The sequence below is a fragment of the Anser brachyrhynchus genome, assembly GCF_964034855.1.
Source record: "Anser brachyrhynchus genome assembly, chromosome: 18".
NCBI classification, from domain to species: domain Eukaryota; kingdom Metazoa; phylum Chordata; class Aves; order Anseriformes; family Anatidae; genus Anser; species Anser brachyrhynchus.
Window position 1 is genome coordinate 10,869,267 of NC_137711.1, and position 16,276 is coordinate 10,885,542.

A 16,276-nucleotide genomic window follows, 5' to 3' on the forward strand; every position below is an offset into this window, starting at 1 on the left:
CCAAGTCAGGGACTGCTCCCCCTGTGCCTTAACACCTGGAACAGGCCTTGCCTTTCGGTTAGGTGCTGCAGAAAGGAAACTGGTGCATTCAGTCCGCTTTGCAGTGACCCGTGCCAGAGTTCAGGACGGAATACCTTGTGATCTGTCTCCCCAAAAGCAGCTAGATGTTGAGCAAGAGGTGCGTTTCTGTCTCACTTCCTAGCATAAGGGAACTCTTTGAAATGCAAACAAAGCTGGAATCTGCTAACTAGGTCTATATCAAACTGGAATTCATATTGGGGAGGAATTTCAAGAGAGGTTTCAATAAATGGTGGAATGTTGCGCCTCTCAGAAGCAAGCATAAATCAGAAACACAATGATCAGAGCTGATTTGAAAGAAATCTCACTTTTTTTATAAGCGTAAGAGACATTTCTTATTTGTTTTTAACTCAGCTTTGTGTTGAGTAGCCTCAGTGCAACTGTGGATGGCATTTCAAATCAAATTTGTACGGCTGAGGCATCTCCTTATAATAGGCTTTCCTTGTAGAAAAAGCGTTGTGCCAGTCCATTAGAAACTGAAATTATCTGTTCTCAAAATGCCCGTGCTTATTCGCTGTTTGCAGTAGGACATATGTCATCGCCCAGCCTCAGCAGAGTTTCTCAGCGGCACTTGTTGAGATCTCACTGATCCCCAGATCGGGGACACCTGGCTGCTGCTCTGAGCATGTGGCTCTGCGTTTCTGTTCTGAAGGTAATAATTGTTCCTCAGACGCTGTTGAAAGGGAAGCTCTCAGGTTTTTCTGAATAATGGAGGAAATTGTTAATACAGTAGGGAAAAGACTTCTAAAGAGAGCATGTGAAAGCTTTAAAGTGAGAGGACTTGTTCTACCTCGTGCTGTTTCAGCGTGTTTGATAACAGGCAGTATTAGGTCATTTAGGATGTGTGGAATTTTGCCTAACGTTAGGTATTGTTAAAGGTGGGTGTTAATCATAAAAATCTTTATGCCTTCGAACGACGTGTAGCTGAACTGAAGGATGACCAACGCTTCCCAGCGTACAGAGGTAGAACGAAGGAGGGAACCCACCCTGACGGCTGCAGCAGTCGTCTCCACAGGAAGGGAAAGCGAAGCTTCACGCAGACTGCCCAGGAATTGTGTCTTGTTCTACTGTACACGTCCCGGTGGATGTTACTAACATCCTCTACTTGGTTAATAGGACTTTAATTAGTAGCTGTTAATTGGTATGTACTCGTTAGCTGTCTTACTGGGATGAGGAACTCAGCTGTTGTGCAGGGCTCGGTGACACTTGGCCTATCCCTAAGAGCGTGTCAGGAGAGCTTGCTTGAATAAAGACGAGGGGAATTGGTGTGGGACTCCGGGAGTGTTGTGGCCTGGCTTCTCATCCAACTCGTTAACGTTTTCCACTCAGTTAAATTGTGACAGCTGAACAATTTATCCTCTGGAGTTAGTAGGAAGAGTAGGAAACACTTTCATTTCAGAGTTGCCAGGAGCCTTTACAAGGGCTGTGTTTTAAACAAGTCGCCCAGTGCAAATGCTTAAAGAAGCTTGAAGGGGAAAAACGGTCTTAGCAGGGATTAAACGGAGCAGCTGGGCATGAAAAGCAGCAGAGATCGTCTGCCTGAAGTCATCTGGATGTGATGATGTCACCCGAACCCAACGCAGCAGAAAAGCCATTCTTCAGTTGTGGGATACAAGTATTTCCGAAGCTGACTGGCACTACGGACTTCAGCAAGAGGTTTGATTTTTGGAAGCGGGGAAGCCTTCCGATAGTTCTTGCTGGTAGTTGTTACATGAAAATAAACTGCAGCCACTGAAAAGCTGTGGTCCTCACCACCATGCTCGATAACTCGTGTTGTTGACCGCTGCCCTGCTGAAGTTCCCATCAGGTCCTCTGCTATTTCGGGATCAAAGTGTTGGTGGTGGCCAGTGAAATTTCCAAACGTAGGTTTGCGCAGCAGCCCCTAGGTAAATTGGGAAGGCGTCTGGTTGCTGGCAGTGGCTGTCGGGTGCTGCGTCTCCTCTTTCTGTTTCAGCTGACAACTGATCAGCTGCGAATACAGGCAGCCTGAAGCCGTCCCAGGGAGTGCAGCGATTGCCGGGTTGTGTCGGTCTCCTCTCACCTTTCTTCCCGCAGCGCTGTGGATGCTCTCGCTCTTCTACAACCAAACAAAACCTTTTTTAATGCCAGCTAAAGGAGCTGGGAGCTGAGCTTGTGGTTGCTGCTGTGAGCGCAGGGTAACTTTTATATAGTGTACGGGGGTTCAGAGAGATAAATGAGGTCAGTGCTAGCTGTTGCTGTTCATGTGCAGTCTGCTTTAATATGCTTTGGGGATAGGAAGACTCCCTTCTTCTGGAAGGAAGGGGGAGGAGTGGGGGAAGAGAAAACCAACAGTTTAATGTGTTTCACTGTCCCTGTGTGTCTTTCCCCACATCCTAAACATGAAAAATATCAGTAAGCTTCCCTTTGGCCCTGGGGGACGAAAAAAAGGAGTCTCCAGCTGGAATTCATGAAACTTTATTGAATAAATGAGCAGTGTCGTGGTTTTGTGGCAATCTCGCTAGAGCACAACTGGAGCGCTGCGAGTGAACAGCCGTTTCATGCACACTTAAACTGTCCTGAACCACTACCCTCCCCGATAATTCTTCATCCTTTCCACGTGGGAGAGAAGCATAGAATAAACCATTTGAAGAAGAGAGTTAGAAATCAAAAGGTGTATTTTATCCCTTGTGAAAAGGAGCCACCGATTTTCTTTTTGCTTTTACTATCGCCCGAAACAATTCACATATGTTACCCGAGGTGCTTTTTAAGCGTGGGGTCAGCAAGTGGCTACAGGTTTGATGATCCCACAGTCCTGGGTCTGGCAGTGATGCTGTTTCAGAGGAATGTGTTTTTTCCCCTCCTAAAACTTCTCCTTAAAACAATTGCCCAACTGTTTAAAAAAAAAATCTGCTGTCTGGAGGGGAGGAGGAGATGAAAGTGTTCCCTCCTAACCGCAGCACCGCACAGCGAAGAAGGCTCGGCAGGTCGGGCACATCCAGCTCCTCGGCAGAGCTTTCCCTCTCCTCCGGTCTCGTACGGGGAGCAGGGCACCTGCCTCCTGCCTGTTTTTCCGTCACCACCATCCCGTGCACTGAACGCACCTCGCGTGTGTTCTGCAAGGCGCCGAGCCGAAGCTTGTGCGTTCCTGGAGCACTCGTGTCTCTCTCTAGCGCTCCAGTTGCAGCTCGGCTCCTCCAGAAATGTGACTCTTAATTTGATTCTCCTGCTCCTGAAAGCAGTTCTGAGTATTTTATTTTTTTTTTCCCCTAAGTTGACTTGTGACTGTCACTGAATTCTTCTTCAATGAGAAAATGCAATAAAATAAATAAGGGAAGGACTGGTGTTGTGCATCCTCGTCTCCTCTCAGTTGGACTGTGCACTGTGGCTGCCGAGGGGCGGCGGCTGGAGCCAGGGGCTGCACGGAGCCCCCTGCCCCTTTCGGGGGGAGGCCGAGCACTGCTCATTGTGCTGCTGTCCTAAAAGTGCTCCTGCACCGAGGTTACTGCGGACAGAGCGTGCCCCTTTGCCCTGCACAGTGCCCTCACTGCCATGCTTCCCCTTTCCAACTCCCCTGGGGGCTGTGCTGCCTCTGGAGAGGAGGGACGGTTGTAATGCCGTTTAGAAAACTCAACCCAAGCAGTTGGAGCATTAAAAATGGCCACGGAGGAGAACTTGCAGGAGGATCGGTGCATAGCACGGCGGCTGAAGCAGCCGCACGAAGCGGTGCTCGCTGTCCTGCCCAGCCGCGTGCTGCGGGACCCCTGGGTGCTGCTGCTCCCCAGAGGAGTGTCCCCGGTGCCTGGTCTGCCTCCTCCTCTGGCTGTCCTTGGGGTGTCTTCTGGGTGCCTCTGCAACAGGGTGAATGGATGGAGCACTGCTGGTTGCTGTTACCAGCAGGGCTAAAAGGAGGAGAGGCAGGAGCTTCGTGCGGTTGTCTTCCCGCCGGAGCTGCCTGCCCCCGGTAAGCGAGAGGGAAGCCGCTCTCTTCCCCTTTGCTGGAGAGGACTGCCCTTCTTGGCACTTGTTTAAGTGGTGATATTAATAAAGTGCACATATATGATATCCAAAACCAGAGAACGTAAGACGTGGGTTTCTGTGCTTGGTAACTACAGCCCGTAGCCAGCAGCTCCGGCCTTCGGTGTGCAGGTCGCGGTGTTCTCAGGCTTCCTCTGCCAGCGCGATGCACGCACGCCTCTGCCTTCCGACCTTAGAGCTGCCCGCACCCTTTGGAGGCCGTGGGGCCCTCGGGGCCGTCTGGTGGAGCTGCCAAGGTGAATTCTTTGCCGGGTCCTCTCAGCAAGCATGGGACAGGGACGGGGACAGGGACACGGAGCCTGCCCGCGCTGAACAGGCGCTAACCTGGAAGCGAGGCCAGCGGATCACAGCGCGCCGCATTCCTCCAGCTACTCCCCGCGGATGCTGAGCCAGATGATTAATATTTTAGCATCTTTGTTCTTTGTTTTCCTTCTAACACTGGAGGAGTTTAAATCACTGGAAGAAAGGGCCTGACACTTCTCCAGTTACACAAACAAGTTGTGCTGCACTCGCTAGAACTGAACACGATGTTTTCGGGAGAGGTGAGTGCAGACCTTAAATGCCGTTCTTCGGGAAAGGTCTTTCTCCAAGCCGTGGCTGTGACATGGGCGGTGAGCCTGTAGGTATTGCAAGAATTGGGGCTTTATTGCGGCGCCTGGGATGCTTTCCAGTAACTGTGTGTGCCTGAAGAGGAGCTTATTGTCGTACAGCGTTTGGGCCTAGATCCTGGATAAAATATACTGTGTGTTGTCAGACGCTTAACTAAAAGAAAATAGAAGATGTCGGCTTACCTTTTAAACTTCTGCTGGTTCTCTCTCTTAAAAAAATAATTCTCAGGGAAATATTAATTTGTTCCAGCTTCCATGGAGCAGCCCCCTGTCCCCCAAACCTCAGTGAGGAAAAATATGACTGCGTAGGTGCAGCTTCACAAAGCAGGAGATATCGAGTTGCACATTAATTCCTGTTTCTCAGCAGTAGCGTGTGGATTTAGAGAAATCCAAGCTGTGGTATCAAAGGTGCTCTCTCCTGTACACCTAGGGAAAGCTCTGGTTGGGGCTGCCATTAAATACTTGTGGTTGCACTGGAATTTGTGCCTTTTATCCTTGGCTTGCCCAAGGACTCACCGCATGGCTTTGGGCAGGGTGCTCTGCCTTTCAGCTTGTATCTTGACCAAAAAAAGAGCTATTTCCCCCGTTACAGTGCTCGTGAAGCTTAGCTGCTCTTCTCCAAAACCTTTACAGACCTGAGTTTGCTAAAAGCCCGTGCGATTTTGATCTAACACGCGATCACCGGCCACCTCTCGCCTGACCGTTTATATTTTCTTTGGTGCAGTTGAGCTCCTCATGGGCTGGATCGTGCGGCTCCTACAACGAGTGTGGGAGCCAGGAGGAAGCCCTGGCTGTACCTCTGATCAGGTGGGCTGCAAGTGGCTGCCTGCGTCCCGAGCTCGGGGTGGATGTGGCCGAGTATCGCGAACGCGACGGGGAGCGGAGGTCCCCCTGGAGCAGGCACCGGCCGCCAGGCTCAGCGGGGTGCGAGCACGCGCGGCCAGCAGCTGTGATGGTTTGAACTCCATCGATGGAAACTTTCAGGTTGGATCGGAATACACTCTGCCTTGGAGTGGGTGGACATGAATGCAGCTTTGTGGGGAAAGAAAAAAAAAAAAGCAGCTCTTCCATAAGAGGCTTTTCAGATTCTTGTTCCAGGAGAACACGGAGAAACAGGCACAGGGAAGAAGTCAAGGCTGCAGAGGGCAGTGGAAATCTTACGGCAAGGAGAGGGACTGACGTTTTGGGTGTGTAGTCTGGCCAAATGTGGATTGATAAGAGTTACGGTTTGCTTTCTGTTAGCGTTTTGGCAGCAAGCGATCAAGGAGAGAAAAGAAGTATTGAAGCTGAAGAGCGATGCTGGTTCAATAAAAAATGGGAATACATTTCTAGCCTGTACTAAGGTCAAAAGACTTTTTTTTTTTTTTTTAAATGAGAGATAGGAAATTCCGGAGTAGCTTCCAGGAGGAGAAATGGGCAAAAATTATCTGTTTTTTAAGGTAGAGCTCAGTTTACTGGAGAGTTTGTGACTTGATAGGAAGGGAACTGGACTGGGTCTGTGAGTTTCCCTAGGGTCTCTACCTAGAAGTATGTGCTGCTACCTCACAGTAACACAACCAGATAAACCCTGTTTAAAACTTTTTTAACTTGTAATACAATAACAGTGAAAACAGTTGTATTTTGAGTTATAAAATGGCAAAACCAGGTATTAATTATTTTAACTCTTTCATTATCTCTCTCTCTCTCTCTCTCTCTCCATATATATATATATATATATACGTACTTTAAAAAGGGCTGCTGCATTGTGTAACGCATGAAGATGCTTCCGAGGAAGAGAATTTGCAGCCCAGGCAGCCTTGAAGAAATCTGTGCAGTCTCACTGCAAGCACTGGGGGGGAGAGAAGGAGATTGCCATTAGTAATTTTTAACCTACACGAGCATACATTATGCTGCTAATTTTTTCCTGCTGCTGAATTAATGTCAATGTTGAAAGTATAAACAATTCCCCGAGTAAAACTTTGTTTGGTTTGCCTTGTCCCACAGATTAACAAATCTGATTACTGCATTTAAATTTAATACCCCAAAAATTCCCTAAATGAATGATTCACTGTGAGGCCATAGCAGATGTAATTATCTATGAAAACTAATGAATCATGTCGTTAGGATATTTTTCCTTGCAGCTGTCTCCGATTAATATGTCTGTCAATTCTGAGAGTAAAAACGCCGTAACCCCGGTGTGCAGGTACCCCTGTATGGCTGCTGTCCGTCGGGCTGCTCGGTGGTCGCACTGAGCAGCGAGGAATTCTCCGTCGCTTTTTTGTGTCATTCTTGGGAAATGGAAAGCAGTGACAAAGTGTTTCAGAGTTCACCCTCTTGAAAATATTCAGGATGCAGGTCATGGAGCGGCGCTGGGTTTAACTGCATCCCTTTCACATTTGCCGAAACAGGAAAGCCTCTGCGGCACTAAGTTCTGGTGTGAATTTAAAGCTTTTCCATGCTAATTCTGCCTGACGATATTCTTAGCTGGGATAAGTGTGTTTGTGTGGGAGGCTTTTGCTGAGCAGCTATTTTCCTGTGTAAATCAAGCCTGACTTTGCTCAGCGTACTTCTTTGGTACCTACCGGGCTGGATTAGGCACTTTTTCCACTCTCCAGTTAAGTGGCGGAAGATGTTGAGTCTTTAACAAATGGCTCAGATATCCTGTAAACACCCGAATGAAAAGAGTTAAGTATTAAAGGAGGCTTCCAAAAGCCTGCGTGGGACTTTCTCTTGCTTGGGTTTTAGGGATTTGATACCCAAGCGGTCCTTCATCAGCTGCTCACCTTCCCTTCCTCTCCAAAAGGTGAACCTGCTCTGCATTTTATCATGTGCACGTATCTGTAAAGACCCTCAGATTTCCTGGCATGGGGTAACAAACATAACAAAAGGCACACGTAGCTGCGTACCAGATGCATCAGCGAGCTGGTCGCAGCTCTTGGATGCTGCTGCTGGGCTGTGCACAACAAAGCAAAGGGCGTGGAGCCCTAGGGAAATGCCGCAGTCGGGACTGGAAACGCGCTCGAATTTAGCTGTGTGGTCGGTGGGGAGCCGAGGTTTGCTGAACACCGCGAGCGAGCAAAGCAAAGCAGAGCTAATAAACTTGATGAGCAGTTCGCCGCGCTGCGCCGTGCCGGCCTTGCAGCGGAGGGACCCGAGGGAGGAACGTGGTCCCCACCCGAGGCTGCGGGGTGCGGGGGGCAGAGCCCTGTGCTGCTTTACTCTGCGTGCTGGGGGCTGCTCAGCGTCACAAAACCTGGGCAGGAGGCGAGGCGCTGCCGTCATGCGCGAGCTGGCCCTACCTCGGCGAGGATGCTCGCTGTCGCGGGGAGCCTGCCTCGTTTGAAGTGGTTAGCCCTGCGAGAGAAGAACTCGCGGGTGCCTCGGACAAATTGCTCTCCCGCTGGGTATCGAGCCGCGCCACCTCGGGCTCACAATAACATTGGCTCTTTGCTGCATTGTGTGACTGCTGGTGACATGTTGATATGATCTCCTGCGAGGAGAGGCTCGGTTAAAATGAGGATTAAGAGGGAAACCGAGCAGATTGCAGGGTATTAACAACTTGTTCGCATTCCTGGGGCGGTAGGAGGAAAAAAAAAAAAGTTAGGCTTCTGCGATTTCTCTCCGGGCGTGTTGTTAGCAGTGTTTGCTTTGTGATCCTGCAGCCTGAGCGCTGCTGCTGGAGAGGCGCAGACCGCGGGGCTGGCATTGAAGGCACGGGGCATCTGCCGGGCTCCGAACACCTGCAGCTGCAATTAGCAGCACTGGGACAAAAAGCCACCGGGTTTTGGGGAAGGGGAGAAAGTTAAAGGGAATCTGACCGATAGGGCGGAGAGGCGAATGTGTGCACCGTGTCCTCTTCCTTAATGCGAGGATCGCTGTAAAAATACCAGAGTTAATTTTCGGTCTGTCTCGATGATCAAAGCCAGACAGCACAGGATTTTCCTGTGGGCTTAGTGGGACTTCCTATAAAAGGACTGCGTAACGTTTGTTTATGAAAGTGCAAACCTGCAGGAATTACAAAGAGCAGAAGTCGACGGAGGAGCAGCGATTTTTGCTTTTCCCTCTGCGAGTGTGGTGGAAGACGGCGTACAGCGTGACCTCAGAAATAATTTTGGTCACCGTTTGCAGAAAGTGAGAAGGTTTATTGTACCACCTGTATTGCACTGTGCTCTCTTAGCTGTTTTAATAGCTAATTAATCTTGATTTGGTTGGATTTAAGAGTTTTTTTTTCTCTCTTGGCACATATGTGCAACCTATTATATCATAAATCCCACACATTTCAGCAAATGTCATCCTGATTGTTCCCTACAGCACAGCATACTACTAGTAAAACATTCAAGGTCAGGAACTTGGATTCTTTAACCACTGTATTCAGGGAAACCAATTTATTGTTCTGTCGCAGCAGAAAAGGGTAATTTCTTTTGGACCTATATCATATTGGCAGCCAATCTAGAGAGGTCAGAATTGCCTTAATGCTGTAGGAATTGTGGGTGCGTCAGTCTGTCCTAATGAATTAACTCTTGCACCCCGTTGATACCAGCCCAGAACATTTCTGAATGTTCTGTGTTTTCCTGTTCCTCTCAGAAGCACGACTTCTTTCTGTGCTCTCGCTGTCTGACCTGTCTCCTGTCCTCAAATCGATAGAAGTGTTCCCGGTGCTGCTGTCTGTTAAAGGGTTTCGAGCAGTTTGCCGGGGGCTGTGGGAAGTGACCTTCGTATCGAATAATCCCTACTCGGCGATCCGGGCTTTTGGGTAGCTTTCTTGTGGCTGTTTGTGCTGTGGAAGCTGAATCAAAATTTGCAACTTGGTCTTAAAACGTGAATGAGGTATGTGTTGGCTTCAGAGAGCCATGAGCGTGTCCTCGGCGTGGGATGTTTCTGGTTTGTCATCGCTGCTGAGCGTAGCGCCGTCGGGCAGCGCCTGACCTTTTCCCTGGGCTGTTTTGGTGGGCCCATGGACGAGAAGTCAGAATGATACTGTGCATCAAAACATCTTGCATAACTTCTCTTTCCAAAGAGGGCAAAAAAAAGTTTTTTTTTTAAAAAAAGAAGAGGGAGACTCCTCTCTCTGCTTCCATCTCTTCTGCTACCCGTGCTTCCTCTTGCTTTACCCTTAACATCTTCAGGGCCCTGGGCACGCCTCCCAGCAGGGCTGCGCTGTGCCCGGCAGCTTTCAGAGAACTTGGTTTTGTCTTTTTTTTTGTTTGTTTCTCATAGGCGAAGTCACTGTTTGGAAGGGCTGGGCTTTATGATTGAGATCTGCTCTTTTCGGTGGCGCTGAGCGTGCCCGAGAAGCTGTGTGCTGGGCTGGGCAGAGAGCTCTGCTCTGCGGCGTGATGCCTCGCTGCAAGGAATATTTTACAGCACGTCCCTTTCGTAAGCAGAGTAGGCTTGTTTACATTGATAGTTTTGATGCTGCCATGGCAGCGATTTGTTAAAACTTCCTAAATGTTTTAAAAAAACCTCCTGTTAACAAAGCGAGGCGCGGGCAGGACCTCCTGTAACTAATTTGGGATTTGCGAGGAGGTTCAGCTGATAAGGAGGGGTCACCGCAGGCACTAGAAACTAGAGGCACAATTTGGTGTCAAGATCGCTCTGTTTGTGTAACACAGATGTTTGTATAATACAAGTTCTGTATTGCAAAATACACTCCCGTGTGCTTTGTGTGCTTTCTTCATACGGCAAAGTCTGGTGCTGGAGTGAAGAATGTAGCAGCAGCAGGAGAGACCAGCGGCACCGCAAGGCGAGCCGGGACGGGTTTAGCAAAAAATGGGAGCTGTAGCAGTGGGAAGGAAACCAGTGAATGGATGAAGGCAGAGCAACTCGGTGCCGTGGTGCGTGGAAGGCAACGACGGTTCTGCCTGACCTGGGAGCTGCCAGAGTAGGTACGGATCTGCAGGGGGTCTGGCACGCAGCCGTGTTGTGCAGATACTGCTGGAGAAGCTGATAAGCCCCCTGAATGCTGCGTGGCTGATGGAAGTGTAACCCGCGGGCGTTTCAGTCTTTAATTAAGACCGAATTTAAACAAACAAACAAAAAACTCTACGTGGGGCAGATTTTTGGCATTTTACTGGTAATAGAGGAGATGCTGATGGACCAGACCAGGAGATGAGCTTCTGTTGGAGCAGTTTCAAGGTCTTCGGTGATGATTCGGGGAAGAACCTGACGGTGTGACCTCTTGTGAATTCAGTACTGCTGAAAATGTGAGATAAATGGAACTTAAATGGAACAAGCACAGGCAGAGCACTGGGTCTCAGCAGGTCCCTGGCAGGAACCGTGGCATGTAGAACCACAGAATATTCTGAATTGGAAGGGACCCACAAGGACCGTTGAGTCCAGGAGGTGTGCAACTGCTCTGAAAAACATTGCATCATGTTTTTTTTTTTTTTTATTCGAAGTGTGATAAGCACGCTCGGTATTCTGCAGAAATTTTGAAGGCTAACGTGGATCTGTTAGTGGTAAAAGTTTGTAACCCAGTGTTACAGACCAGCATCAATGTCCTTGGCCTAAAGAAGACTACTCTAGGAGTCAGAAAGCAACAAAACCTTTTTAATCTTGAGTGGATCTAAGCTGGAGTCAGAGGATGAAGTGCCATCAGCTCCCTTCCAGGACTGGACAAGTGCTAAATTCTGTTAGTGTCTGAGATTCAGGTGACCCAGCTCCTACCAGTGGATGGGAGATCTCAGCCAAAGGGATGCTGTCTCAGTGATATTAGTAGGAATGGGTGAATAGAAGGAGAAAATAGGCCAAATGTACCAAAAATATTCCATTAAAAAATAAGCTTGTGAACAGAGGAAAAAAATTTCACTGTTTGGAGTTGGCTCACTTTCGTTCAGATGAATTTGTGAATTTAGGTCTAAAAGTGGATGGGCCCATGGGCAGCTGACCGAGGGTTTGGTGCCGGCAGCAGGGGAGGCACTGAAACGTAGGTGAAGTGGGGCTGGTGGCAGGGCGCAGTGAGTGCTCTGTGCTCTGGCTGTGATCTCCTGGGTTTCTTGTGCTCTCAGGGTCTTTTAAACCTTTCTCCTATTTTTTTTTTTTTACCATTCTCTAGACACCATCTTGGAAAAGCAAGGTGCTGTGCAGGTTGCCTTGTTTTTCATAGTGGATTGCCGTGAAGAGAAGATGCAAAGTGAGCTGTGCTCTCCTCCTCTGAGCCTTTCTCCTGGCGAACTTGCTGGGAAGCCCTTTCTGTCGCTTCAGAGCGGGTGAAAGCTGCCCACTGCTGTCCCCACCTCAACGCACGGTGCACATCTCTGTGGCTTGCAGCTCGCTGCTGTCTCCCAGCTGCTGTTTGACACCTCCCTCCTAGCCATAACTCTCCCCCCACTGCTCTCCCATAGCCGGAGCCCCGTGCTTCACAGCTGAAAACTGCAACTTCCCTCCTGGTTTGCTCTGAAGACAAGCACAGGGATGGCTCTTTGGAGACAGGACCCGTGGCCGCAGCAGGGCAGCTCGTCGGGGTGCAGGCGGAGGCGGCGCAGGCACTGCTGCCTAGCCCTGGCACCTCGTCTTCCCCGTCCCTGGGCTGCTCGGCGGGCAACCATCCCCAGTTTAAATCCGCTAATACTGGTCTGACAGCAGGGGCCAGTCTCGCAGCAAGGAGGTTTGGAGGAGCTATGTATCGCTCTGCGCCTGGAGGGCTCGTCCCGGCTGTTTGAGCGGCGAGCCTTCGCTGCTGTTCCTCTGACACTGCTTCGGGCATGGCTCCGAACCCCTGGAGTTTGCCCTGCTCGCTTCGGGAAGAAACCAGCTACGGAGGAGTTCGACGTTGGTTTTTTTGACCTAGCTGCATCGTGCCTGCTGGAGTTAGAGCTGTTGCCTGCTCTTCCCCGCTCACCTCACCTAAACCCCGCAGCCGCCTCACCTGTCTGCCTCCCAGCCGTGCTGCTGGCGGAACGGGGACTCACCCCCAGGCTGGGACGCTGGAAATCAGCGCTTCTGGTCACGTCAGCCCGTCTTTTGCGCTGTAGGCACATGCAGACCAGACATCTCAAGTGAATTGCTCAGTGTTGCTGTGATGCTGTTTTAACACACTTTTTTGTGCTTGAGTGCATAAATGACAAAACATACCAGGAAGAGAACTGCGCAGAACAAATCGCTCTGAATGCCAGCTCTTCAAAAGTGGGGTGTTGCCGTGCATTCCCTTTGTGCGCCCTGGGCTGGGTGCATCTCGGAGGGACGTTCCTTGTAAGCTTCTGGTCACTCTTGTAACTTGCTTAGGGACATAACTGTAACGGTTTGCGTGTGACAAATTCTGATTTATGTGAACAGTTGCTCACTGTCCTAAAACTAATCATCTAATCATTGAATTTGGGGATGCTTGTCTCCTTAGCTTTTTACATGCAAGCAGAAGAGAAGGGTGCATTGCTAGTGGTCTCCACATACCCCTGTATCATACCACAGCCAAGCAGGCATCTTCCTTGTAAGCACTGTGACTACAAAGGAGACGCTTTTTGCTTACTGAAGTGCCCCAGTGGAAGAGTTGCTGCAGAAAATGAAGAATTTGGGCTCGGGGTCAGGAACTGCTCTGTGTGAGAGCCTCTGCTGGGGAGGCAACGCTGATGGTCTTGCCTCTCCTGCTGAGCAGGTGATGGGGTATGTCAGCTGTCCTACAACTAGTGGCCAGAAAATGAATCAGCTCCTGACAGCATTATACGGTTCTTATTGTCAGGGACTCGTTTTTTTGGTCCGTTTTTCCCTCCCAGTTCACTACCAGGTTGGAGAAGCAGTGGTTGGCTCTGCTCTCACTGTCCCGTGCTGCCGGTGGCCTCATTGCTCCACCTGGGACTCCAACCTCGTCACTTAGCCCCTGGGATGCTGTGTCCAGTGTGGGCACAGCTAAAACGGCGACAAAGAGCACGAAGGGCAGCTGCCCTTTTAAGTGAGCCACTGCCCACTGTGTGTTTTCTGCTGGTGACACCCAAAGCGAGGGCAGCGAGACCTCTCCTATACCTGTTGTCAGTCAGGAAGCGAGGCAGAGACCAGCTGAGGAATAAATACTACCTCAGGCAGATGAAACTTAATCTGTTTTGAAAGAATTCCCTCCCACTGAAATCCTTTTTCTTTAAAGCAGTCCTCTTGTGGAAAGTCTCTCCCGCAGTGTCTCCTCCTCACTTCAGTACGTTGAGGTTTGCTCGGTCTGAATTTCGGGAAGCTCCATGGTTTTCGGTTGCGTATTTCGAATTCAAAATGCCCCAGTGAGTCTTTCCTTTTCCGAATCTCAAGAGTAATCCACGGGGAGAAATTTGCAAAATAACTTGTAAGCTTTAAATAATTTACTATGAGAGTAATTGGGTTTATACAGCAGTTCATAAACCTTTAGCTGGTAAAAATCAAAGTACCTTAATCTGAAAAGCAGATGGGGGGGGGGGTTGTCAGGGTGAAGGCTTACAGAGTTTTCAAAGACAAATTGTTTAATTCCATCACCAGCTAGGAAAATAAATAGTTCTGCTGCTCGATTGAAAACAGAAACATCTTAGAAATGAGACTTTCTGAGCTTTCAAGCATTGTTCGTTCGACAACAAAGAAATCAAAAGAAACTTAGAGGAAAGATGTGATCTTGTTCTAGTTTATGAGAAATGAAAGGCGAAAGCGTCTAAACCACATTTTACTATTCTTACTGAATTTTCAAGTGCTTTCCTCTCCTCCTTTCATTGGCTGACACTCTGTACAAGGCATCTGTTTTGTGTGAATCAGTGATGCATATGATGTTTGTAGGTCATTTCCTTCTATCGAGAGAGGTGGCAGGACTAGCCACAGTCTCTGGCTAAATGGTGGAGCGGTAAGTGTGAGACACTCCTCTAAAATCCCACTTTTCAATACAGCTAAACTGTTTGCAGCAGATTGAAAGCTGGGAGCCATGCTTTGCCTGTGTAATGAAGGCTGCATTTGTACCCCCATAGTAATGCTCCTCGCAGGCCAATCAGTAGTATCTCGCCAGCACATCCCCTCGCCAGTGATGGTCTTGCTTTAGCGGGGCTAATGGACTGATGAGATCACCTCTAATTTGTGTATCAAGCTGGTTTGTGTCACATTGTTCAAAAAAGAAGGGGGGAAAAAACCCCACACAAAACAACAAAACCCTCTTTATTTTTTTATTCTTACTGGACTTCAAAAGCTTGCATTATAAACAGTGTGCTCTGCCCTGTGAGAGCGGCGTTTTTTGCTTGGAGCCATTACCTCAGCCAATAAACATCAGAAAGTGAGCGCTCATTTTGGGGTTTGCTTTTCCTTTGTCGTGGAATTGTGACCTGCTCCCAGTCGGCGCAGGAGGAGGTTACTGGGAGCACTGGTGTTTGTACTGAGCTGGCTCGGTCGCCGACCTGGGGCTGTGATCTGCTCCCTGCGTCCGCAGGTGCCTTCATCGTTCTCCTTTGGCCAAGAAAACGAAGAAAACTCAAAGCAAGAAAGATGCTCCTAGCATGTCTGGTACTTTGACCATTGTTTAAACACCTGCAGCTCCGAACCTCTAAGAACAAGGTTTCAAAGGCCTCTCAGGGCATGTGTCTGGCTAGGTGGGGCTGTATGGTACGGGGCAAGGAAGTTAAATCCTATTGCGTTATATGAGGTTATGAGCGCTGTCCCTCCAAGCTTCTTAAAATTTCTGCTGTAATAGAGGGTGAGGAACCTGGTGGAAGTGAGAACAACCAGCTTTGAATGACATTTAAAGTAGCTGAACCCCACGGATGGTGGTGGCAGTGGCCTCAGAAGCCGGACTGGACTTCGTAAGTGTGCTGTGGACAAGGAAATAAATAAGAAATTCCTGTGCTTACGTGAAGCTCTGCTCAAAGTCGTCTCCTGGGGGCTGCTGAAGCACCCTGAGAAAAGCAGCATTTTCTGTCTGGCTTGGGCCAGACAATCGCTCACATTTTTGCCTGGTGTGTTACGGCATTAACAGCAGGGCAGTTCTGCAGGCAGCGCGGTTTCTGTGTCTCTCCTCTTGCAGATAGCATCTCCGGCATGCTCAGAGTTTGGAAACGATACCGATGAAAACAGAAGGACATAGGAGGGGCGGAAAGGCGAACGGAGGGAGGCTGGTCGTGGAGGTTTCACAATACCCGGGCTAGGAGGAGTGTGTGTCAGGCAGGCCCTGGTCAGGTGCAGGTAGAAGGATGGGATGCTTCGGCAGGTGGCTTTTCAGTGCTCTGTTTAAGCCTCCTTGAGAAGGAGCTGGTGCCTGGCGGTCACAGCTCCAGGCAGAAGATCCGGATGTCTGAAGCAATCTGGGCAGCCAGGTTTGAGGCCAGGGAGCGTGGCTGATGTGCCCGTTTGCCAGGCCATCCCTCTAACTTCTGCCAGCACCCCGTCCTCGATGCCCCCGCTCTGCTTTCCTCCGTGCCCCTACCACTGTTTCCTACCCCCTGCAAGGCACACACCCCTGCCGGGTGGCAGGCGCTCTCCTCGTGGCGCTTTTGGCTGTCCCGGTTTTCGTTCTGAGGCCTGTGCGAGGAGCGCTGTGCCTCTCCTTGCCGCGGGCGGCGAGCGCTGGCTGGCAGAGGCGTAGGTTAAGCAGCTTAATTACGCTGAGCACTTGGTATTAAGTGATGAGGGAGAAATGTGTTGCTCTAATGAAAATATCTGTCACGGAGCGTTGCAGTGTGTCTCGTTTCATC

At 49.6% G+C, this 16,276-nt stretch overlaps 1 protein-coding gene across 2 annotated transcripts in view; it reads left to right on the forward strand.

Moving 5' to 3' along the window:
* Positions 1 to 16,276, forward strand: part of STX8 (syntaxin 8) — a 102,477-nt gene that overhangs the window by 33,866 nt on the left and 52,335 nt on the right. The gene's annotated exons all lie outside the window — the stretch shown is intronic.